Below are 25,915 nucleotides of genomic sequence, written 5' to 3'. Positions count from 1 at the left end.
CAGGTAGACCCAACCTGGAACTGTATGTAGGAAGGTAAGCTATGAATACCTGCACCTTTGACATTCATTAATTACATATAAAATCACTGAAAAAGTTCATCTATGTAGGCAGGTATTATTGGGTGTGAATTTAATTAATTATTTTAGAGAGGAAGAGACCAGAGCAGGGAAAGAGAGGAGGAGAGAGGGCAGGGGACAGAGAAAGAGAGAATCTCATGCTGACTCCATGCTGAGCATGGAGCCCCACCCACACAGGGCTCGATCTCATGACCCTGTGATCATGACCTGAGCCGAAACCAAGAGCTGGGTGCTTAACTGACTAAGCTACCCAAGTGCCCCTTTTGAGTGTGAATTCAAATATCAGAGAGAGCTTATTAAAATATGATCTAAGCAACATGTTCTTTGAGAGAAAATGGCAAAGGTGTGGGAAAGTTTATGACTTTATTATTGCATTGATCAAGAGTTGGCTCCTTTGTTTTATTATTTTACCTCTTTTACTTTTCTCCCACTCCTTTGATAAACTGTTTGTCCTAGGATTTGGCACAAAAAAATTTCCAACATGATATGTGGCAACATTATATTTTGCTAGAGTTGAGGGTTTTATTGCTGAGAAAGCAACAATATTGACAGGAGATAATTGGGGAGAGGTTAAGTGGGTGGACTTTCATGTAAGACAGCAGAGTTTGCATCCTATGTCTCCACTTACTGGTTATGTAAACACAGGTAATCTTTTAAACCTCCTTGATCTACAGTTTTCTCATCTGAAAAATAGGGATAATGCACAACTCAAGGGTGGTTACAAATTCCTTGAAATAGTGTATTACTACAGCACTCATCACAGTCATACTCCCTAATAAATTATATGCCCCATGAAAATTATTGGATAAAAGTTTGTGATGAATCTGTTTTTCCATATTCAGTACTTGATAATAAAGAGATTTATTTGGAAGCAAGCAAATTAGCCATCATCTATCTACTGTCTGGCCAAGTGGTTCTCACTGACTCAGGTACTTGAATTACCTCCCATTGGGTCACCTGGATTTTACAGCTAGATTTTTTCTACCATTAAATCTAAAAGCAGATGGTGATGAGTTACTTTAATTAGTATAGTTGCTATAGATAAAAGTACTCACTGTGCATATGTATTCTGTAAAGAACAGGAACACCAATGAGGATGTCACTAATCAGTGGCAAATCACACAGTAAGAATATTTACCAAACCAATATGATTACTGGGTTAAGACTTTAATGGGGGATGCCTGGGTGGCTCAGTGGTTAAGCATCTGCCTCTGACTCAGGTCATGATCCTGGAGACCCGGGATCAAGTCCCACATCAGGCTCCCAGCATGGAGCCTGCTTCTCCCTCTGCCTGTGTCTCTGCCTCTCTCTCCCCCTATGTCTATCATGAATAAATAAATAAAATTAAAAAAAAAAAGACTTTAGTGGGCATAAATAGTAATTTTCATAGAGCAGAGAGTAGATCTCAGTTTTTTTTTTAAGTTTTATTTATTTTTATTTATTTATTTATTATTTATGATAGTTACAGAGAGAGAGAGAGAGAGAGGCAGAGACACAGGCAGAGGGAGAAGCAGGCTCCATGCACCGGGAGCCTGACGTGGGATTCGATCCCGGGTCTCCAGGATCGCGCCCTGGGCCAAAGACAGGCGCTAAACCGCTGCGCCACCCAGGGATCCCTAGATCTCAGTTTTTAACTAAAGTATCTTTGATACATGGAATAAATATTAAGGCAATATTAGGCAATCACTCATTTATTCTTTCATGGTATGAAAATATTATGCAATGATTCACTCTTTCATTTATTCAGAGTAAGCCAACTTCTGACCTTATAACACTTGTGTTAGGACCAAGAGTGTTATTACACACTCTAGGGTAAACTGTAATGCCATATTAAAATGGTTTACCGTACCTGCTTGTTTGGATTCTATACTAGATTTTGATACAAGGCAGATATCTACTTTGGAAGTGAAAGGGGAAGAAGATTTGTCAATATTAAATTATCACTAAGTCTGAATAAAACTAGAAATAATCTTTTTCTTTAAGTTATAAAATATATGGAGAATAAGATAATAAACCCTTTATACCCACTTTAACAAAACCTAATGTTTAGCCATATTTTCTTTAGATATTTTCAAAAACATTAGTTTCACTTGAATCTTTCTATGGGTCTCTCCTCAATCCTGTATTCCTTTCTCTTTTTCAAGAAGTGAGAAAGGGGCACCTGGGTGGCTCAGTGGTTGAGAGTCTGCCTTTGGCTTAGATCATGATCCCTGGGTCCTGGGATTGAGTCCTGTATTGGGCTCCCTGCTTCTCCCTCTGCCTGTGTCTCTGCCTCTCTCTCTGTGTCTCTCACAAATAAATAAATAAAATCTTTTTTAAAAAGAAAAAGAAGTGAAAGAGAGGGGCACCTGGATGGCTCAGTTGGTTAAGCGTCTGCCTTCAGCTAGGTTGTGATCCTAGGGCCCTGGGATCAAGCCCTGAATGGGGCTCCTGCTCAGCGGGGAGTCTACTTCTCCCTCTCCCTCTGCCGCTCTCCCTGCTAGTGCTCTCACGCTCTTTCAAATAAATAAATAAAATCTTTAAAAAAAAAGAAGTGAAAGAGAGATAGAGGGATAGAGAGAGGAAGAGCTAGTTCAATTTTGTGTTTACAATAATATGAACATTTCCTTCAAGACTGTAAACTCTAAGTGGATTAAAGACCAAATGTGAGACCTGAAACCATTAAACTCCTAAGAGAAAATACAGGCAGTAATCTCTTGGACATCAGCCTTAGTAACATATTTATAAACATGTCCCCTCATGTAAGGGAAACAAAAGCAAAAATAGACCACTGGGATTCCATCAAAATAAAAGTTTTTTGCACAGTTAAGAAAACCGTTAATGAAACAAAAAAGGCAACCTACTAAATGGGAAAATATATTTGAAAATTATATATATGATATGGGGTTAATGCCCAAATTATATATAGAACTTACAACTCAATACCAAAATGCAAACAATCCAATTAAAAAATGGGCAGAAGACCTAAAAAGACATTTGCTCCAAAGAAGATATACAGATGGCCAACAGATACAGGCAAAGATGCTCAGCATGACTCATCATTATTAGGAAAATGCAAATCAAACTACAATGAGATATTACCTCACACCAGTCAGAATGGTAAGTATCAAAACCAAATTTTTTTTTAACCAAAATTTTTTTAAGAAGATAGGAAATAATAAGTGTTGGTGAGGATGTAGAGAACAGAGAACACTGGTGCACTGTTGCTAGAAATGTCAATTGGTGCAACCCCTGTGGCAAACAGTATGGAGAGTTTCTTCAACATGTTAAAAGAAATACCATACGATCCTGTAATTTCACTGCTGGGTATTTGCTCAAAGAAACAAAAGCACTGATTCAAAAAGATATATGTGCCTCAATGTTTATTGCTGTATTATTTATAATAGCCAAGATACAAGGCAACAAAAGTGGCTACAGATAGAGGAGTGGATAAAGTGGTGTATAAGATGGAATATTATCAACAATAAAACACAATGAGATCTTGTCATTCATAACAACATGGGTAAGTCAGACAAAGGCAAATACTATACGATTTCACTTACATGTGGAATCTAAAAAACAAAACAAATGAACAAATAAACAAAAAGCAGAAACAGACCTACAGAGAATAAGTTGGTGGTTGCCAGAGGATGAGGTGGGTGAGGTGATGGGTGAATAAATGAAGAGGGTTAAGAGGTACAAACTCCACTTATAAAATAAATAAGTACTGGAGATGAAAATTACAGCAGAGAAAATATAGTCATAATACTGTAAAAACATTGTATGGTGACAAATGGTGACTATCCTTATTGTGGTGAGCACTGAGTAATGTACAGTCGTCAAATCAATATGTTATACACTTGAAGCTGATATAATATTGTATGTCAATTAGATTTCACTAACAATTTTTTTTAAAATTCAAAAATTATCTCCACAAGCAGTCCACGGTACTGAATTTTATAAAACTTTACTAATTGTACCCCACTACATGAATCATTTTGTAATGTGTTTTTATATTTGAACATTTCTCAATGTTATCCATGTTCATATATATAGTTGTAATTTAAATATTTAACCTCCAGGGGATCCCTGGGAGGCTCAGTGGTTTAGCGCCTGCCTTTGGCCCAGGGCGCAATTCTAGAGTCCCAGGATCGAGTCCCGCGTCAGGCTCCTGGCATGGAGCCTGCTTCTCCCTCCTCTGCCTCTCTATGTCTATCATAAATAATAAAAAAATATTTAAAAATAAATAAATAAAAATAAATATTTAACCTCCATATATTATTTCATATAAGAATGGCTACAATGTACAAATACTACTAAGGTATTTGGGTTATTTCTAAATGAATGTTATGATAAACAATCTAGTACAGAGTCTCAAAATGTTTAAATCTTCATATCGACTGGATATTGCCAAATTCCCCTCCAAAATGGTTCGGGAATTCTTATTTATCCACATTTTGCACAGCATTCAGTATCGTTAGATTTTATATTATTGCCTACGTGTTGGGTATAAAATTATATTTCACTGTTGTTTAAATTTGTATTTTTGCAAAACATTCAGGTTTCTTTGAGAACTGGTAGGTTTTGTTTATTGGGTACTCTTTTGTTATGTATTATTTATATATTTATAGATATTAAGGATATTAGATATTAAAGATGCTCTATTTTATATCCAAATCTATCTACCCACATATCTATATCTACCTCTATAACTATATATCCATCCATCTACCTGTCTATCCAAAATCAGTGGATGCACTGATTACAACCAAAATTAGAGGGAGAAGCACATTCATGGTAACAGTGAAGCACTGTTTTAGAGCATCCAGGCTCAGAGCAGCCTGTTTTATATATAAGCTCATCCCCTCATGGTCACTTCTTTTGCTTATTCCACAAACTCATTCCACATTTCCGCAAGGTAGACCTAATGCTACCTGAGACATATGCCTCCATACCTGCCTACTATTTGTTTAATTGACCTGTGACTTTTTCATATAATGTGACCACATAAAGAAAGTAGTCATGTGACCAAAGCAACATTTACACCAATAAGGCTCAAGTAAACCTGTCCCATGTTGTCAATCTTTAAAGGCATTTCAGCTCATCTCACATCTCTCAGTGAAGATGACAGTGTGATTATCTTCCTTAACTTGTCTGTTTCATCTCCATGACTTGGTAACCTGTACATGTAGCTGCGAAATCACTATACCTAATTCTACTAAATAAGCTCAACACACGTTCCTCCTCTAATATGGTATATTCCTCTTCTGATCAACACAATAATTGTATGCATATTCTTGTAGAAAAAAAAAACCTTGCCATGAATGTCTCTATTATTTCTATAAGCACATATTCCTAGGAAAGCTTGTTTGAATTTTTTCATACAAGAAGCTTTTGAAAAGCCAATGGAAAATAAAAATGGGAACAGACATAGATGGTACATTTATAACAAATGCACTTTGGGATATATTTTATTTTCATCCCACCCAAGATGTCAACACATTAACTTTATTTTCTATTATCTCTTTTGGCAAAGTCTATAATTTATCTTTTAAAAAAATATTTTATTGTTTTCTTTTTAAAAGGAAGTTTGGTTCAATGTTAAAATTTATAAACATTGGTTCAGGTTCCTTATTTTTCTGAACTGGTCACTGACCCCCTCAGATGTTAACTCAGTCTGCCAACTTACTGGATATCAGTCGTCTTCTTCATAAAGTGGATATAAACATCACTGTGAAACTGAAGAAACCACATTATTTTTACAGTGTAGAAGAATTGCTAAGCTTTTGCCTCTTTTTTTTTTTTTTTTTGATTAATTTCATGCCTGACTCAGTCAGAGATTAGGCCTTGACACAGGTTATAATTAAATATTGAAATCATGAAGTGCAAGAATGTTTAATTTTTAAAATATGAGTTTTAATTTACCTCATACAGAGAATAGCTCTGGTCACCTGCAGAGATGCATTACACACTACATTGCCTAATGTAGGATGCCTGAATAAGGCTGAGCATACAGTTAAAGTAAACTAATGCAATTTACTGAACAGCAGTCAAATATTTATCCAGTTGATGAAGCAGACTTTATGTGAAACTCAGACAATAATTAAAGAGAAGCCTTGCTTAAAACATGCTTACTCTGGTTTTCACAAATACATTCTATCCTCCTCTGCATCTTCCATTTTTCTAAATACTTCTCTATTTCTAGAACACTCCACAATGAGCGTTCTATAGCATTAGAGTAGGCATATTTCCAGGTATTTTAGTGTACTTTACAGTTGCTTGCAGTAGCAGCCTCGGTTCCTCTCCCTCCTGTAGCATACCGTTTGCAATGGGACTCTGCACTGCCTTTTGATGAAGATGGGAGTCTGTTTCCCCCACCTTTTGAATCTGCCTGGCCTGTGACTTGATTTGGCCAATGGTACGTGGCAGTTGTACTGTGCCACTTCAGAACCTCTGCCCCAGGAGACCACATACTTCCCGCTTGTTCTCTGAGAACCTGCCAAGGGCATGCGAGAAAGCCCACACTGCCTCCTGGAGGATGGGAAACTACAAGGAGGCCACCATACACTGGTCATCTCCCAGCCACTCTGCTGTCTTGGCACAGTGAGTACAGTTGAAATTGGCCAGACTCAAGCTACATTGGCAGAACCACCTAGATTACTTGCAGACTCATGAAAAATAACGAATGGCTGCCATCTTCAGCCCTTATGATAGTGTGTTCAATCACAGTAGCCAACTGAAGCAGGATTTCGAGATCTAATTCAACCTCTCCATCTTACAGATGAGACAACAGAGGCCCAGAGAGGCTGAATGCCTTTACATCTACACATTGCCAGTGGCGGAACCAGGTTTAGGGACTGCATCCCCCGCTCCACAGCCGAAGCTCTTTCTATTCTGCAACACTGGTTTTTTTTTTGTTTGTTTGTTTTGTTTTGTTTTGTTTTTTTGGCAACAGAGATCAATGAAAGCTTGCCAAAAGAACTGGAGTCTCAGCATAATAGCATTTGTTAAAAATAATTTTAAGGCCCTTATATATATATCTATTACACTCATATTCTAGATAATATCTGACAGTATTTCTCAGATCCCTTTTTCTAACTTATGTGAAGAGAATTACAAATGACAGAATGAAGAACGTTTTCAAGAGGAGTAATCCCATAATTCTCAGGCATCGTGATTTACCATTAATCCTTACTTTTGGAATATATCAATACTAAAGTTAATAGGCATCTTCTTGGAGATTTGTTTAGCAGAACTCAAATTTTCTCTGAATTTTGTGGCATCCAAAACTATCATCTGGAAAATTACTAAGAGCACATCAGAGTCATCCCGTATTAAATACCCCATAGGATGAACATTTAAGAAAATCTCAAATAATTATATTATGTTGTATAAATGAATGAAAGGCTAATAAGTCCATCATGTCATGGGATGGCATGTTATGAAAGCTTGTTCAGTGGAATTTGCCCCAGAATAAATTTTTTTTTACAAATTAAAATAAAAAGTTTCTACATTTATTCTCATTATACTTCCAACTCTTATGTACTACAGCATTTGCTTTCATGTTTAGCACATCCAAGTCACCTGGACAGCTTGTTAAATCACAAAGTGTGGGCTCCACCCCCAAGAGCTTATGATTTGATAAACCTGGGCTGGAGATTGATGTTCTGTGTTTCTAACAAGTTCTCAGATGATGCTAAAGCTGCTGGTTGGGGGACCACAGTTGGAGAACCACTGCTTCATAGTTTTCAACAGTTGTTGAAATCATTTGTGAATAGTAAATCTTAGAATATATACCTTACTACAATATTTCAGTGAGAGTTAAAGGAAGTGGGTAAACTACATTCATTAATTTGCATTAGTAATTGAATCACACAGTACAAAATCCTGTCAGTCAAATCATGAGACAGTCGCTTCACTTAAAGAGTTTGAACAGCCTTAACTTTAGGTTGAGACATGTCCAGAGTCTGTCCACAGACCAGGAGGGAAGCTCGTCAAAAAAATAAAAAAATTGCATACTGTCATAAGACCCATAATATTTGGAATGTAGGCAAATTAGCTCAAATGATCATCCTCCAAAGGGAAATAATTTGCCAGAGTTTTTATAGGTAAAGAAATGCCTACTTCCAATTCACAGTCTTTTTTTTTTTTTTAATGAGAGTATTCACATAACACTTTCCATGACAGCTTCTGCTTTCCATCACTCAACTCTTTGTGAAAATAGTCCATTTTTGGCTTAGTAACTGTAGGTTTGGGCTTAGTCCAAAAGTGAAGTTCTTGAAAGGTTTACAAAAAAAAAAAATTCAGTTGTTTTTAATTCCTGACTGCTTCAAATAAAGAAAACAAACCATGAAAAGGGTAGTGGGATTTTAATTGCATTTTTTTCTAATTCAATATCAGATAACTTCCTAATGGCCCTTTACATATCTGTGTCCTCTACAGAAATCCCATACCTGCCTCAATTTGAAAACACAAGCGAGATTAGAAAAAGATTGGTGTCTGCAAATGTCCTTTGAGAAAACACACACAAAAGCACATGTGTGTCCCAAACTCCTGAGTATGCACATTTAAGAGGCGCCAGCCGACTCCATCTTTCTTCTTCTGGTAAACATGCCTCACTGGGTCTGCAGAGAGTCCGCGCATGAAGGGCCCGTGCAGTATTGTTTATAATTTTTATCGGTGTGGTTTTCTCCCACCACCTACTTAAAAGCTCATTTTTCCCAGTTTCTGTACTTCTTTGAATCCTAAATGAAGAAAAAAAAGCAAACTGAGCTAACCTGAGGCACTGGGCAAAGATGACTTTCTTAACCTTTCTATTTTTAACATTGAACATTGTCTTAGTGTACAGTTCCCTCATCTTTTAAGCTGATGCTATGTAAAAGGTGAAAGTTCCTGGGTATGTAACAACACACAGGGGTTCTCAAGTGACATATCCCAGGCAAGGAAAGATTTCTCAGGGAGGGTTGGCCTTATTCTAAACATCATTTTCCTGTTCCCAAACTAAATGAGTTCTTTGACAGCTGATTCCAGTCACATCTTTTTTTGATGTTTAGGGGCATCTTTTTTTTTTTTTAAAAAAGATTTTATTTTAGAGAGAGAGGGGGAGCATGAGCAGGGTGAAGGGGAGAGGAAGAAGGATGAGCAGACTCTGTAGCTACTCTCAGCAGGGAACCTGTTGCAGAGCTCCATCCCAGGACTCTGAGATCATGACCTGAGCTGAAATCAAGAGTCAGAGTCACCCAGTCAACCCTAGGGACACTTTTTTTTTTCTAATAACTTATAGATGGGTATCATTTCTACTTGTGCCATTCTTAGATATGATTAAATGTCTTCTGCTGAGGAGATATTTTCATTTTTCATAGATATAGAATTTCTAGCTGCAAATGTTTTTGATACTTTCATGAATATTTCCCAATTAACTCCAACTTACAGTGATCCTTTGAACTCATGCAGCTTCTGTTTTTGCTATTATTCCTTTCATATTTATTTTATATGACATTGTGATGTTGCCAGCTAACTTTTTATGGACAATGGTTCTATCTACCTAATTAAATTTTAAGTGCCCCAAGGACAGAGACTTCAGGGGGACTTGATGTCACCATGCCTTGCACATGGTGCAAGACACCCCATGAGAATAGGCTGATGAAGAACTGGTGAGGGATGTTTGAGTCAATCCTTTCATCTGAGGGTGGGGGTGGCTAGAATGTGTGAGAATGAAATCAAAACACCTATTGAACCGTTTCCCAACCTAGTTCAGCACCTTTTGCCAAAAGCAACCCCAGGATGGGAGGTTGGTTCTTACCGGGAAGAGCAACTAGAATAATGATTTCTGGCTGAAGAAATACATGTTGAAATGTCTGTTGGAAGATAAACAGGGAAAAATAACCATCGTGTAACAGGTAAAGTCACAGCCTAACCTACTGGCTCAGTGCCCTTTAGTGAGGATGGGTTTGTAAAGTAGGAAAAGGGTGTACCCTAGAAGGAGAGGCTTATTCTGAGATCAGGAATGTACAAATACATGCTCAGTCTGTGCAAGAAGAAAGCTGTAAACAGGCCAGGGAACTTCATTTATGCTAAGTCATCATCCTCTCCAGGGGACTTGTCTGCACAAGTACTCAATATACTTTATGTCAGGAAGAGTACCTGTCCTTGTCTTGTCAGATGTTCAAATGGCTCCTCAAATGTCTTTCTTGTTAGCTACATATTGAAAGAATTTTCCCCTTTTAAAATCAAACAATTATGGTTGAAGGCAGAAACTGTAGGCAAATGTACTAGTCATTTCTCCACAAAAGGTCAAACTTTCCTATGCTGAAACATTCTTCAAGGAATAAATTAATGCATTACTACAATGTGCATTAATAATTATAATTAAGATAATCTTTCTAAAATTAATCCTGATTTTCAAGTCTACTCCTCCCCCACTTTCCCACACCCCCACCCCCTGCTACATACACCTATTTGCATATGATTGTGGCTTAGTGCTTACACTGTCACATATGTATGGTGGGGGATAATTCAAGGATCACATCTGGATAATGCAGGTCTAAGATTCAGTTCCATCATTTACCACTCAGAAGTAAATATATGTGTTTATGCGCAAACATTATGTTTACTCCATATTTCTATGTGTCCTTTCAGAAATATTATCTACTCCACTCTAATGAAATACACGAGTTGATACCTTCAAAAATGGCATATTTTGAAACAAATCTACATGGAAGCTTGCCAGCTGTTTATGCATACAAATGCCACAAAACAATTTAGAACCGTAAATGAAGAATGTTATATTCAAGTAAAACAACTGTAGGAACAAAGGTCAACAGAAAATAATCACACTCAGGAGAATTTGGACAGGACATCAACAAAAGCACCTACCAGGAAATCTCCAGTGACCCAAATGGTTACAGAATTGCAACCAAGAGCTGTGACTTTCATCCAGTGAGAGATGCTTTTGTCAAGCTCGATAATTTTCTAATCCTCACATTCCGGCATGATTTAACCAGGTGCTGGAATGGGCGAAGCTGAGCTGATCTCCATACTGGTTAGATAAAAAGGATATGTGGAAGTATCAACTATTCTTTCCATATGCATTGGTATTTGAAGATTTATGTAGCAAGTGGGGGAAGAATAGCAGATGTGGGATCAAATATCTCAGTCATGCTCTCAAACTCCCGGGAGTGCCATTTCTACTACCATGTACGTATATTCTCTTCCCTTGTCATGTGGGCCATGAAGAGCAACCAGCCTGCATTAAAAGGCCTGACTTGGGTTCTAGGTCTACAATTGCCACTTACCAGTTACACAAAATGGTCCAATCACCACACCTCCCCAGATATTGTTACCAAAATTTCTTGGTTTAATCCATGTGCTTTAGATTCCTTTGATAATCTGGTGAGAATCATAGATGCTTTCTCAGAATGAGGCTTTTAACTGTATAAAATGATGCAGAGGATTTTGAAAAATTCAATTACTATTTTTTTCTGATATACTAATAAATGTGCTTCTTTATTATCACACTAAATATCAGGATCAAGAGACAGGTCTTGATAAATACCAAATAATTTTGAAGTACTAATGAATGTAAATGATAGTTTGTAATATTTTCAACTGCTGTAATGTGATAAGAAAATATCTGGCCTTCCTAGTGATGACAAAATGACAGGTACCTATAATACTATTGCTGTCAATTGCTTACATTCACTGAAGACATAGATGCTGAATTTTGGTTAGGCGTTAGTGAAAATGAATGCAATTTTTTCTCCATTCAAGTTCAAGGACTCCCTGCATTTTCTCCATTGACTCCAGGTTAAGAACCACTGCTTCTTACTCTTTTATGCAAAAAGGGGAGGTAACATTTGCCCTCCAGAACTCCTTGAACTTTGCCAGGATCAAAGTAGATGAAGTTAATTCAACAATTATTTAATGGGTAATTTCTATATGTCAGGCACTGTTCTAGGGCCTGGGGATACATAAGTGAACAAAAGAGACACTCTCTAGTGAAAGAAAGTTTTATGTGTGGATGACAGACTTTAAATATACATCTAATAGAATATATATATTAAATAGATGTGATGGCAAGCCATGGAACAGAAGCCATGGAACAGAGTAAGGTATCAGGAGAGACAGAGGGAAAGCCACTGTGCTAAGGTGCCATGTAGCAGAGACCCAGAAGAAGTGAGAACAGGGAACCATGAGGACATCAGGAAAGGATGTCTACAAATAATAAGGCTTTCAGTATAACTTTTAATATGGTCACAATCAATTAGCAGGTACTAATTTGAAACATAAGCCAGCATAGGTAAGTAGGAAAATGATATGTAGACTTCCTGTTAAGAGTTCTGAATTTATTTATTTATTTACTTAAAAGATTATTTATTTATTCATGATAGACAGAGAGAGAGAAACAGAAGCAGAGACACAGGCAGAGGGAGAAGCAGACTCTACATTGGGAGCCCAACGCGGGACTCGATCCCGGGACTCCAGGATCGCGCCCTGGGCCAAAGGCAGGCACCAAACCAGAGCCACCCAGGGATGCCCGAGTTCTGATTTTATATCAGGATTAGCATATACATTGTTTTATAGCCCTACTTTGTTTCTTTTACTTTTACTCTATATACAATTATTTTAGCACATCTTATTTCATAATAGGTACTTTATTTTAGTAAATTAACTAATTCATTATTAAAAGGAACCCTACAGGATAGAACCTATTGTTACCTGACTTTACAGATGAGAAAACAGAGGCTCAGAAAGACTCAACTAATTGCCCACATTACCAGGTAAGCACAAGTAGGTTGCAGGGCCAGGATTTCAATGCAGCGAACAGCATATATAAATCTATCTGCCTACCTACTGGGTCACACTGCTCCTTGAAAATGCTACTGGTCTTTGCCAGGACAGCAATCCATCTCAAATACCATATTTTAAAAGTTGCCAAAGTATTTTAGAAGCCTGCACCAAATGAGACAAGTTTGCACTGCACTGATTAGGAAAAATGTTCAAAGAACAAGAAGCTGAGCCACGAAGGGGTCAGAAAAAGAAAAAGAAATTCCTGACTTGGGAAGAATTATTTGAGAATTCCTTTGAAAAATTAGTCTCTGTAATCTTTTTCTTTTTAATAACTATTATGACTTCCAAAAAAATTAAATTAGAAACAATTCAGAAAGTTAATCAGAGGTCCAAAAAGAGACATTCTAAGATTTTTTTCTACAATTCAGGGAAAGCAATCGTAGACCCTCTGGTGTAGGGAAAGCTTCACGTGCTGTGTGTTGAACCTCGGTTAATCTCTGGAAAGGCCAGCGGTTTCAAAAAGCAGATAAGGGTAAGTGAATGGAAAGAGCACAGTGGTATCTTTTTTAAATCAAAGCTGGAAAATTCTGGAGAGAGGGACTAACCACAAAAAAAAAAAAAAAAAAAAAAAAAAAAAGAAAGAAAAAAAAATTAGAGTCAACTTCTATATTAAATTACTTTTCTGGGATCCCTGGGTGGCACAGCGGTTTGGCGCCTTCCTTTGGCCCAGGGCACGATCCTGGAGACCTGGGATCGAGTCCCACGTCGGACTCCCGGTTCATGGAGCCTGCTTCTCCTCCCTCTGCCTGTGTCTCTGCCTCTCTCTCTCTCTGTGACTATCATAAATAAAATAAAATAAAATTCTTTTTAAAAAAAAAAAAGATTTAAAAAAAAATAAAAAAATAAAAATAAATAAATAAATTACTTTTCTTTCTGCATTTGTTTTCTTGCTTCTAAATTAGTTCTCTCCTCAGGAGTGCACTACAATAGGTCCAGTGAGAGACGACAGGAACCTGAAGACAACAGGAATAGTGGAGCTTGCTGGGGAAGAATATTGGATATTTATGTGATATCCAATAATGGAAGGAGGGCAGACGAGACGGGAGAAGGTGCATGCCAAAGAGAAAAGTCTAGATTGGTTTTGGCTTCCATCATGAATGCCAATTGGGTGGTATGTGATAAATAAGATAATGAATCTTATTCTCTAAGAGAGAATCAGAAGGAAGGTACTGAGCACAAATGTGTATGTGGTGATTATTTTTTAAATATTTTATTTATTTATTGAGGAACACTGCACAGACTTCAACTAAAACATCAACTCCACAAATACCTCTCTATGGATTTACCCATTCTGGACATTTCATACAAAAGGAGTCATGAAATATGTGACCTTTTGTGTCTGATTTATTTCTCTTAGCATAATGCTCACTGTATTTCTTGTTGATCATGTGAATTTATGAAAAATTATGATCAATTCTTGGTAAAGATCTGACCAAATCTAAATCAATTTTCCTTTGAATTACACAGTAATTGTATTCCTGGAAAATCTATCTGTATTTAAGCCATTCAGAGGCACTTGAATCTATGCAGCATTCTTGGCCAAGGGCTAGAGCTAAACTGAGCTTACCAGCTGAATTCTGGAGACGGAGGCCACTCAACTCGGTGGAAATTTTCTAAAAATAAAGTCAGATTAGAAATTGGCTTTGAAAGGGAAGAGAATATGCTGAAGGATCAGTGTGTTACATACAAAGACAAGGTCTAATATCATCTATCAGGTCCTCCTAAAGGAAGAAAGGAGTGAGTCACTGGCTGAAGGTTCTATAAGAAGACACAAGTTGAAGCACATTCAGAAATAAAATTACACTGAGCTGCTGCCACATGCCAGGCACAAAGCCATGCCAGCTGCAGTGCTAAGGCCTCGGGACAGAAGGATGAATGAGATACTTAAAGTCCTCAGAGCAGTTCTTGGCCTTGTGACAGAGAGCAAACAATTAAGAGCAGGAAGTGAATACCAATGCTAGACTTGAAATACTCTAAGGCCTTTACTACTACTCAGAGTGTGATCTGAGGACCAGCAGCACTGGCACTCCTGGGAGCAGTGAAAAATACACAATCTCAGCCTATAGACTATAAACCAGAGCCTGCATTTTATTTTAACAGGATTTCCAAGTGACTCATAGATACCTTCAGTTTGACAAGTGCAACTCTGTGGGGGTCAGCTTTGGACTGGTCATAAGGAAAGGTCCAGATTTTGACTATAGTGTTTCTTGTCTTCAGGGCCTCTGCTTTTCATATAAGTACCTTGGTATATCCTTAAAGATTACCTACTATTTGTAGTCACCTAATGACTATATTAAACACTGTTTCCTAGGAGGTAGTGGCCACTTATTAGTATAATGAACTTTTCTGGTCAATGGGTGATGACTCTGACATATCAAACAGAGTGATTAATTAAAGGCTGGTTCAGTTTTCTTGACTGGACTCTGAACCCTATTTCCCAAATGCAAACTCAACACTGGAGAGACAAACACATATTAGATGGTCCTTGCCTTCAAGAGTTAATTTTTTTCACAAGGATTTGTTTTGTGTTACCATTTGGTCTAGGCAAGAATGTCTAGTCACTTCCATGATGAATAAATATTTGCAAATTCTTTACTACCTCTGGAGTGTGGATAACTATACATTTTGCTTTGCCAGGACAGTTGCAATGTATTCTTATTGTCCTCAAGCAGTTATCTCTTTTCATTCTCCAAAGCATTCCACTTGAATGATAAATTTTATGGTCACCCTATCTATAGCTAAGTGATGGTCTTTGAGGAACACACCGGCTACTGCTTTGAAGCGGACCAAGAGAAGGAAAAGGAGTGTGGCTCTTCAGCAGGGAGGCTGTCACGAACACAACGAGGGTCAAGGAGTAAACCAAGGAAAGTAGTTATGTTGATTTAAATAGGCTGAGACCCGTGTTTTACACACACACACACACACACACACACACACACACACACACCATAAGACCAGCAATTGAGTTGGAAAAAGATTGGAGAACCAAATTCACCAATATCATAAGCATATATTGTAGGGTCATTAGAACATTAGAGAGTGCCGAAATACATTCAGCTTTCCAAGGCTTTTTTAAGTAAAATCTTGGTTGATACCACGAGTCTACACACAGTAGTACCATTCACCTTTCCAGGTTATCAATATACTTGAGCTTAGCTCCTCTGTCTTCTAGTTTAGTAAATTTTAACTCTATCAGAACCAACACCCCATTTAAAAAATTCTTTATTCGAATTTAATTTGGTTACCATGTGCCGTATTATTAGTTACTGTGGTAGAATTTAGTGATTCATCAGTTGCATATAGCACCCAATTCTCATTATATCAGTGTCTTCCTTAATGCCCAGCACTGTTACCCCTTCTCCCACCCACTGCCCCTCCAGCAGCCCTCAGTTTGTTTCCTAGAGTTCAGCATCTCTTATGGTTTGCCTCCCTCCCTTATTTCATCTTATTTTATTTTTCCTTCCCTTCCCCTATGTTCATTTGCTTTTTCTTAAATTCCACATATGAATGAACATGTCAACACCCCCTATTTATAATACAGCTTTTGCAACTCTTGCATTAGTATACTGACTTAAAAACTCATAGATAATATAACTAACCTATAAACATAATTTTAAAATCAAAGTAACACCCTATTACTCATTAATATAAGAAATAAATATGTAATCAAACATGTACTGCAATATGTATATTCTTTTTTTTGTTTTGTTTTTTGCAATATGTATATTCTTAAGTGTGTTCTCATGAGCACAAATACTTGATCTTTGAAAAATCAATGTGAGAGGGAGAGGCACAAAAACAAAAATATGGATGTGTGCTGCTGGTGAGTTCCCTTCCATGCCCTCTGCCCTCACCCTTCATTCCCAGGAACCAAATTCCCTTCTCTCTAAAGAAAGACTTTTATTTTTCTATTACCTGCACCTCTACCTTAATTCAGTCTCCATGATCTTTCTCCTGGTTTAGAAATCATTCCTTAACTAGTTTCTTGAAAACTAATATAATATGCCTTCTACTCCATCCCACTTTTTTCTCTCATCACACAACTTTCAGATTAACCCTCCTAATTATTACACTCTACTTCGTAAAAATTTTCAGTGATTATCTGGTCCTGAACATTACATCCAATTTCTTCTATTGTTGCAATTATACTACTAGACACTCTGGGACATTCCTATGCTTTCTCTTTTCTGTGCTTTGCCCATACTGTTTCTTCTCCCAGTTTCACTATCCCACTTACCCATTATTTGAAATCTTCTGGGAAGATAATTCTGGGAAGAATTAACCATTCCATTCCTACCCTACATAATGATTTACACACACCTCTATTTTGACACCCATGACGTGGCCTATAGTTCCTTTTTTTTTTTTTTTTTTTTTAAATCAGTCTGGCCCCTTCCCACCCTCCTGGAGTTAACTTCTCTTATTTGCCTGTATAATCTGAGGAATAAACCAGTGGTCTGGTACAGAGTTGAGGCTGATTAATTGTCAATGAATGAGTAAACTATCAAGTAAGTGAATGAATTAGAAAAGATGGTCTCTGAAGTGCTGAATTGTCAAATCAAGTCCACCTGTGGGGGATTTAGAGTCAGCATCTTTACCGGTCTTTAATTTGGCTGGCTTCAAAGTCCAAACATTCTAATAAAAGAGGAAAAACTTAAGGAAATTGCCCAAGGTAGCCCAGTTACTAGGCAAGAAAAAATAACTACAAACGTAAGTCATTCCTTCTTGCTGCTTACAATGCAGGGCGTTTACCTCTGGAAAGTGGCAAGCGAGAGTAAATCTCTAAGAAATACACTTTTTATAGATGAGAAACTTTTCTATAAAATCCTTGTGAACTTCTTTTCTTAATGCTATACTGGCACATAAAAGATTCAGTGTGCACTGGGGAGATGCCGTAGGATGCAGGAAGTTTAGAAGACCAGAGGAAAAAACCTAACAAGAAGAGGTTTATTCTGTAAGCACTCCACTTTTGGTCCGCAGAGCAAAAGAAAGGCTTTAATAAGCAAGCATCACGTTAGTAATCCAATCCACGGATCAATCAAGCCTGAGGAGATCCTTGCCCAGTGGCATCACTAATATCCTTTCGGTCCTGAGGGGGGCACAGTCTTCTCAGCTATCCCCTGGCTGAACTCCAGGCAAAGAGAGACAGTAACCCTGTGGTTAAACAGGTGGTCCGCTCCTAGCAGCTCAGGCATTATGATGATAAATGGGAGGCGACAATGTTCAACGGAGGTAGGAGTGTTCTTGAGGGGAGGCTCAGCGACTTCATATTTGCAAAGTTGACTAATCACCTGTTCACTAGGATACCTGCTTCTGTGTTACCTAGGCGTTCCTGTATGGAAGTCCTTCCTCAACATAATTAAAATCTATTTGACCATTTGGAAACATTGACATTTTCATGTTCTTGCGGCACTATGTATTCATCAAGCGCCTATAGTTCCGGGTACTGATGTATATTTGTGTGTGTGTGTGTGTGTGTGTGCCGTATTTATGAATCACATATTATGCAACAAACCATTTAAATTGATTATCTTGGGATGCCTGGGTGGCTCAGTGGTTGAGTGTCTGCCTTCAGCTCAGGGCCTGATCCTGGGGTCCTGGGATCAAGTCCCGAATCCGGCTCCTACAAGGAGCCTGCTTCTCCCTCTGCCTGTGTGTCTCTGCCTCTCTCTCTCTGTGTCTCTCATGAATAAATACAATATTTAAAAAAAAATAAATACAATCTTTAAAATTTTTTAAAAATTAAAAAAAAAATCTTATTTAACCCTCACAACAGCCTTGGAAGGCAGGTGTCATCAGAGGATCAAACGGAAACCCTGCAAGTAGAGTGTCCTTCCAAGGCCACACAGACAAGTGGTGGGGTGGACACCAGACCCCACCTCTAAAGTGAAGCAAGGGTCTGATCTGTAGATCTTCCCATCATCCCATCTTTAAGCACAAAGGAGGGGCTCAGCAAATACCTGTTGGATGGACAGATGTGCCACATGGTGTCAAAGTTTTTTTACCTGTCCCTGCCTACAAATGCCCCACTGAAAGTGCAGAATGTCTCTGTACTCCAGGGCTAAGATGGTCTTCACCGACTGCAAGCAGTAGTTAAAGACGTACAGCAGGGAGAGTGTTTTATTAAGGCCACTTGGAGGCAAGAAAGCACCTGGTAAGGGGTAAGTTTTCATTCCTAACTCCTGAAGTCTTAGAGGCACTGGGTCTTCTTGCTGGGAGAGGTGACCACTCCTGGCCACTGTGGGTACTGGGTGTATGCAGGCCCAGAGACTAGTTCCACGGGGCCACAGTATCCTCATTTCCCACACAAGACAGAAAACACTCTTGATTCCCTTCTACCTTTCAGAAACCTCTTCACAAACATCTGTAAAATCACAGCTACTCTGTGAATGAAGCCCTCTAGAAGGGCTGAAACTAAATGATGTTTTCCTTTGTTATATTCATGGGTATTATTTAGTGAGCACAGAAACCAAGCTGATCTGAATTAAAATTCCAGCTTCAAAGAAAACAAGCTGTGTGGCCTTGGGCAAGGCACTTAACTTCTCTGAGCTTCAGTTCCTTTAAATGTAAAATCGCCTTATGTTGATTGTCTGACACAATTATTATAAAGGTGATCACATAATATAACTGAGAGACCTGGCAGCAATTTGCAAGTGACTGGATTCAGGCCAACTGCCAGCTTGGTGACTTGGAGAGAGCTTATTTACTTCTCTCATCTGTAACAATGGCAATAATAATACTGTTAAATGAGAGAGAATATGTCCAAAATGTAGCCTCTTGTGCTACACCCACATCACCAAACTAAGACCTAATACCTAACTTAAATACACTTTCACCCTCTCCAGGGAGTGGAACCTTAGACCAGTCAACCTGGAATTACCTGGTCAGCACTACTGAGGCTCCCTGTCTGGTAGACCCGTGCCACCCCCCACAGGAAGGGGACCACAAGCGGTCCCCTCTTTCCCAGTAACTCCTGCTGCCTTCTGCCTATAAAGGCCTTTCATCTCCTACAGCTCTCTAGAGCTCCGTTCTACTTGCTGGATGGGAGGCTGCCCGATTCATGAATCATTGAATAAAGCCAATAGGATCTCTAACAATTATTCAGTTTAGTTTTGTTAAGAAAGTCGTCAAGTTTTTTTTTCATCTCTCCTTAGTTCTGACCTCTTTATTGTGACGGGTTTTTTTTTTTTTTAATTTATTCATGAGAGATGCAGAGAGAGAGAGAGAGAGAGAGAGAGAGAGGCAGAGACACAGGCAGAGGGAGAAGCAGGCTCCATGCAGGCTGACGTGGGACTCGATCCTGGGACTCCAGGACCACACCCTGGGCTACCCAGGGATCCCCTCGAGATGGCTTTCCACTTACTGACATAAGATAATTGAAATAGTTCTGGCAACACATTCAGGGTTGTCATCTCCCACAGAGAGAAAGGGGAGCATCCCTTCCTTATCTCCATTTTTTAGAAACAAGAAACCCCTTCTGCTAACTCCTGGGACACTGGCCACACTTCTTATTGTCCTCTTTCCTCACCCAGGTTCCAATCACAGGTCAAAAGAATGGGACACCCTTGGTTGATCTAGAACAGGCAAAATTTAATTAGGGCCACCTTTTTTTGAATGAAGTCTGGTTTTGCCACCAAAAAAGAAGTGGGGCATCAACACAGGGGAGGAATGCACGTGATTCTTACACCCTGTTTTTCAGGGGATATTGGGGGAATTCTGGACATACAGGCCAAGGCCTTGGTCATTCCCCACGTGACCTTCACCTGGGGAAAAAAGTTATGCTTGAAACTTAAAAGTTATATTGTTGTCAAGGGGATATAGTTCTACAAAGCTTGGGCCATTCCTTCTCTAAAGGTAACAAAGGCAAGGGGGCTTTCATAAATATCAGTATGAGATTGCAGAAGGCAAGCTGACCTCTGCAATAAAGGTACTTTGGCCTGAATCACAATTCTAGCACCTAACGGTGGGTTTGTTGGCCAAAGCAAGTATCTCTTAGAATATCAGATCCCTTACCTGTAAAAAATGGGTAATACCTGCCTTCTGAGGTTGTTGCAAGGATTCGGATAATGTAATATGGAAGTATTTTGTAAACTGTAAAGCTCAATTCTGTGTATTTGAAAGGTATGATTATCTAATGAACCAGTCCGTTTTACCTCTGCATGTCACACTTCTCCAGCCGTTTAAGTCTTGTTTTCCTGCTGGCTCACCAAAGTAGCTTCCTGCTGTCTCATTACCACCTCATGTTTAACATGGCAAAGATCAAGATTTTAATTTTTTACCGGAACACACTCTTCTCTTTTCAACTCTGCGGTCCCCGTGGGGAATATTACTCCAATGCCAATCACACAGGCCCGAGTCTGAGCCTGTTTTAGAACCTGCTCTTTCAATCCCTCCCTGTACAACCATGAGTTCATTAAATCTTGCCACTTCCTACACAGCTTCTCTAATTTCCAGCCTTGTGCCCCCCTAAAAAACAAGTATCTAGTTCAGATTCCTGTCATTTAACACATAAACCTTCTGCAACCTTTTCATTAGCTTTGCTTCTTCAACTTTATGTGCAATCTCCCTAGACAAAATTTAAAAATGAGAGAATTCCTCCAATATGACATCTCTTCCCACATGCTCTACAAACCTGAAGTTTCCCAACAGTGTAGAATGCTACTAAATGGAGAAGTCTGTTGTCCCCATTGGACAGTTGGGAAGCAGCATCATTCTGCAAACCTGAGTCAGGGACTTCTTTGAGAACTTCCTTCTCCTTTCTATTTTATGTTAGGGAGGATGAGTAGGAGAGGACCTGATAAATCTCTGAGGAACCATAGAACTTCCGGGGCAAATATGAACATTTTCCCTGTTTTTTTAGCCCCACGCCTCTCATATTTCCATCGTTTAGGATCATCTGGACTATCAAGCAGATGATAGTTTCCTAAGTGATAATATTGGTTTGAGCCTTCATTTTTGCAAATTAATCCCCAAACTTTTGACAAATTGAGAACCTAAATGCAGTGCTTTCCTCACAAATTTTCACCAGGACACATTATTTCAATCGCTCTTTCAATAAAATCAAGTGTAGATATTTTTGTCAAAATGACCACACACACACACACACAAAACACAATGACCACACAAATGTGGGTATAACATATTTCATTCCTCTTTTGTTAAGCGAAGTACAACTCTGAAGGCAGGTTTCCATCTTGTTACTTCTCATCTTCCTGAATATACTTTCGTGAATATGTATGCCAAGCTAAGAATGAATATATATATGTATGTATATATACACACATATATATTCTTATGGATTTATGTATATAGTCTCTGATCCATTCTCATGGATTTTTAGAAACTTAGAATTTTATAACCTTTCCAGGGATGACTGTCATCATTTTTCCCTCAGCTTGTAATATAAAATTTGTGTCCCAGGAGAACCTGATTTTTCTTTCTTCATTCCTAACTCTTTGTCTCTCTCTGTTTTATTAATATCCTCTTAGTAAATGTTAACGAATCTAGAACTGTGAGCACAGATAAATGCTGTCATGGGGGAACCAATGAACTATGGATTGCTGAAAAACTGCCTAAAATAAATGGTTGCACTTCTCTCAGGGGACTTTAGGAAAAGCATTTCACCCCAAGAAAGTGCTTATACATTAGAAGTGTCCTTACAGAGGCCAAAGTTTCCAAACACCTCATTTTATTTAATAAACAGATTGTCTCTATTCACACTTGCTAAGATAATAACTAAACTGCATAAAGAAAAAAGAACAGAAAGAAATTATATTCCATGTATTGTCCAAGTGACTTTTGATGAAGTTTAAATAATAGCTGATGGGTATTTATACGAATTCCATTGTTAAATCTAATAATGTGCCAATTCTATATTGTATAGATTCACTTGTATTAAATGTAAACAGTGCCTGTGAGTGATGTGAATGCATTAGCATGGTGTAAATGATATTCATTATATATGAACTGCCAGCTCTGCTCTAGGACCCTTATGATAATGAGATGTTGCTTTTCCTGAAGCTTTCCCAGTGAGTAACCATTTTTAATAAATAAAATAAAATATGGATCCCTAGAAGACTTCATAGTTCTTTCATTGAGAGAATTTTTTTTTTTTTAAGAAAAGCATGTACCTCAAAAGTAGAGTCCATCATACTACTTAAGCTAGAAGCTATTTCTGTCCTGTTCTTTGGAGATTTTTTTCATTATAGCTGCCCATCATGGTCCTTTTAATGGACAAAGTTGGAAACTGAATAGCTAGATTACATTGTTGCGATTTCTCAGCTGTTGGATTTCCCTTGTTGGTTTGAAAGGGAAAAAAAAAGATTTATTTCATTTTGAAATGTATAAATGATGCCAAATTCCTATTTGAAGTTGTTAGACTATGATTACCAGTAGAACTATAACCTTACTTATGCAAATCACTAGAGTTCATGGTAAGTCTGACATTTACAGAATTAATGAACTAAATAATTAAGTGACCTAGTAAGTGAATTGGTAAACCAGAACTATTAATCTTTTAATGAATTCTTTACTATCACTTAAATAATAAATTTTTTGCATAATTTTAAAGGATTACAGTAAAGAAACATTAGAATAGGAAACCCATTATGTGAAGGAACGTTACTTTTATAAATCCGTCATTATGTCTCTTTTTATTGAATTCATTTCTATTCAGGTTTAGAAAAGTGGCAATTCCTATATTGGTGACTAACAGTCCCCGACTTCGAAGTTTTTTTTTTTCCCCCTCACTGAGACAGAGAGAGGGCTTAGGATCATTTACTGCTTCAAAAAACCAGAGCCTAAAATGAGTAATTAGCATACAACTATAATTTCAGAAATCCCCTATTTGATGGTGTGCATCACATGTGTTTCAGAATTTTTAAGCTCTTGTAGGTTAACTAGCACATAAAATAAGGCCTTTGCACTGGTTGTCTTCCAAAAGCATTTCTCCTCCACAAATGACTATCTTTACCTTTCTCTTCAAATACCTTTTTTAAAAAAGACCACAGCTACTAAAATAACTGAACTGGACTAAACACAGCCAAAATTTAGAACATTGAAATGTCCAAGGTTGTATCAGTCAATAATGAGAAAGAAATAATTTTCAGAAAGCTGAAAAGGGAGTGCCCTCAATAGGATCAGGGATTACTGAATGATAAGTATTCAGTAACTTCCACTAGAAGGAAAAAAAAATCAAATGCTTAAATGAGAAGATAGCAAAAGTGACAGCTACAATGTTTTTTTTCCAACCCCGGTTAAAGAAAAGGCTGGCGATCACTTAAAACAAGCAATAAATGTTTACTGAACAACTATCATGTACTATCCCAGGCCCAATGGGACATACAGAAGGAAAAGAAGATGCAATCTACAAGCCTGAAGAGTTTATAACTGAGTGAAGAGATTCAACTAATATACACAAACTCATATCAAGCTACATAGGATAATTAATAAAGCCTCCACTACTGCATTATTAATAAATATGTATGTGCCATATATATTAAGGCAGAGCTTAAGATAGAGCTGCAAGAAATTAAAGGAAATTCCCAGGGTGTTAAGAAGGAGAATTTCTAACCAGAGTCATGACTGAAGGCTGACTCAATGGCTACTTTTGAGAACTTGCCAGTTTTGATCATCAAGAGCCTCATAAGGATAGAACAGTGCCTTGGACCTTCACAAAGAGCACAGAGTTGGACCAAGACCCACACATAGAGTTGGGATCTTCAAAGGGCTAGTCAGTCAATGCAACTATAGATTAAGAAAAAAAAATCCTTCCACTGGCAAATGAAGGTGGTGATGAGGCCCAAGTCTTGGGTAAAGTGTCTCCTGAGAATTTGTAAATCTAGGACCACCTTTATTAAGATTTGGGGATCAAATTTATACTTTTTTCCAAGTTTGGTAAATCCTATGCCAAGAAATAAGATAAATTATTCCAAGATTGACAGCATTCTAGTACATTCAGCAGAAGCAATACAAATTCTCCTGTGAGAGACTTATTTCCCTTTAATCCAGGTCCTGAAAGAGCCCCAGAAATAAGATTCTGCTGGGTTTGACTCATGATGGAAAATTACAAAACATAAAGAAATAAAGTTCTTTAAATGTCATGAAACTTGAGCCAGAGAAGATTTATTTAGCAGAAAAGATGAGGTCTCAAGGTGGAAAGATCACATGATCTTAGTCCTGAAATGGTGAGGAAAACAAGAACAGCAGAGAATAAATGATAGAGAAGCCTGTCCTTTTGTTTAGCTTGTGGCAGACTTTGCATTTTAAAAGAAGTTACTCCATTTGCAGATGACATGATACTCTATGTGGAAAACCTGAAAGACTCCACCAAAAAATTGCTAAAACTATACATGAATTCAGCAAATTCACATGATATAAAATCAACATACAGAAATCTGTTGCATTTCTACACACCAAAAATGAAGCAGCAGAAAAAGAAATAAGGAATCAATCTCATTCACAATCATAACCCAAATAGTAAGATACCCAGGAATAAACCTAACCAAAGAGGTAAAAGATCCGTGCTGTGAAAACTCCAGAACACTTAGGAAAGAAATTAAAGAGGACACAAAGCAGTGGAAAAATATTCCATGCTCATGGATTGGAAGAACATATATTGTTAAGATGTCTATATTACCCAAAGCAATCTACACATTTAATGCAATCCCCATCCAAATACCACTATTATTTTTCACAGAGCTAGAACAAACAATTCTAAAATTTGTATGGAACCACTAAAGACTCCAAATAATCATTATTCCAGACTTCAAGCTATATTATAAAGCTGTAGTCATCAAGACAGTGTGGTACTGGCACAAAAACAGAGACATAGATCAATGGAACAGAACAGAAAACCCAGAAATGGACCTACAAGTCTATGGTCAACTAAGCTTCAACAAAGCAGGAAAGAATATCCAATGGTAAAAAGACAGTCTCTAAAACAAATGGTGCTGGGAAAACTAGACAGCTACATGTAGAAGAATAAAATTGGACCACTTTCTTACACCAG

The sequence above is a fragment of the Vulpes lagopus genome, chromosome 13, assembly GCF_018345385.1.
Source record: "Vulpes lagopus strain Blue_001 chromosome 13, ASM1834538v1, whole genome shotgun sequence".
Classification (NCBI taxonomy): domain Eukaryota; kingdom Metazoa; phylum Chordata; class Mammalia; order Carnivora; family Canidae; genus Vulpes; species Vulpes lagopus.
Note: the sequence above shows the minus strand (reverse complement) of the source record.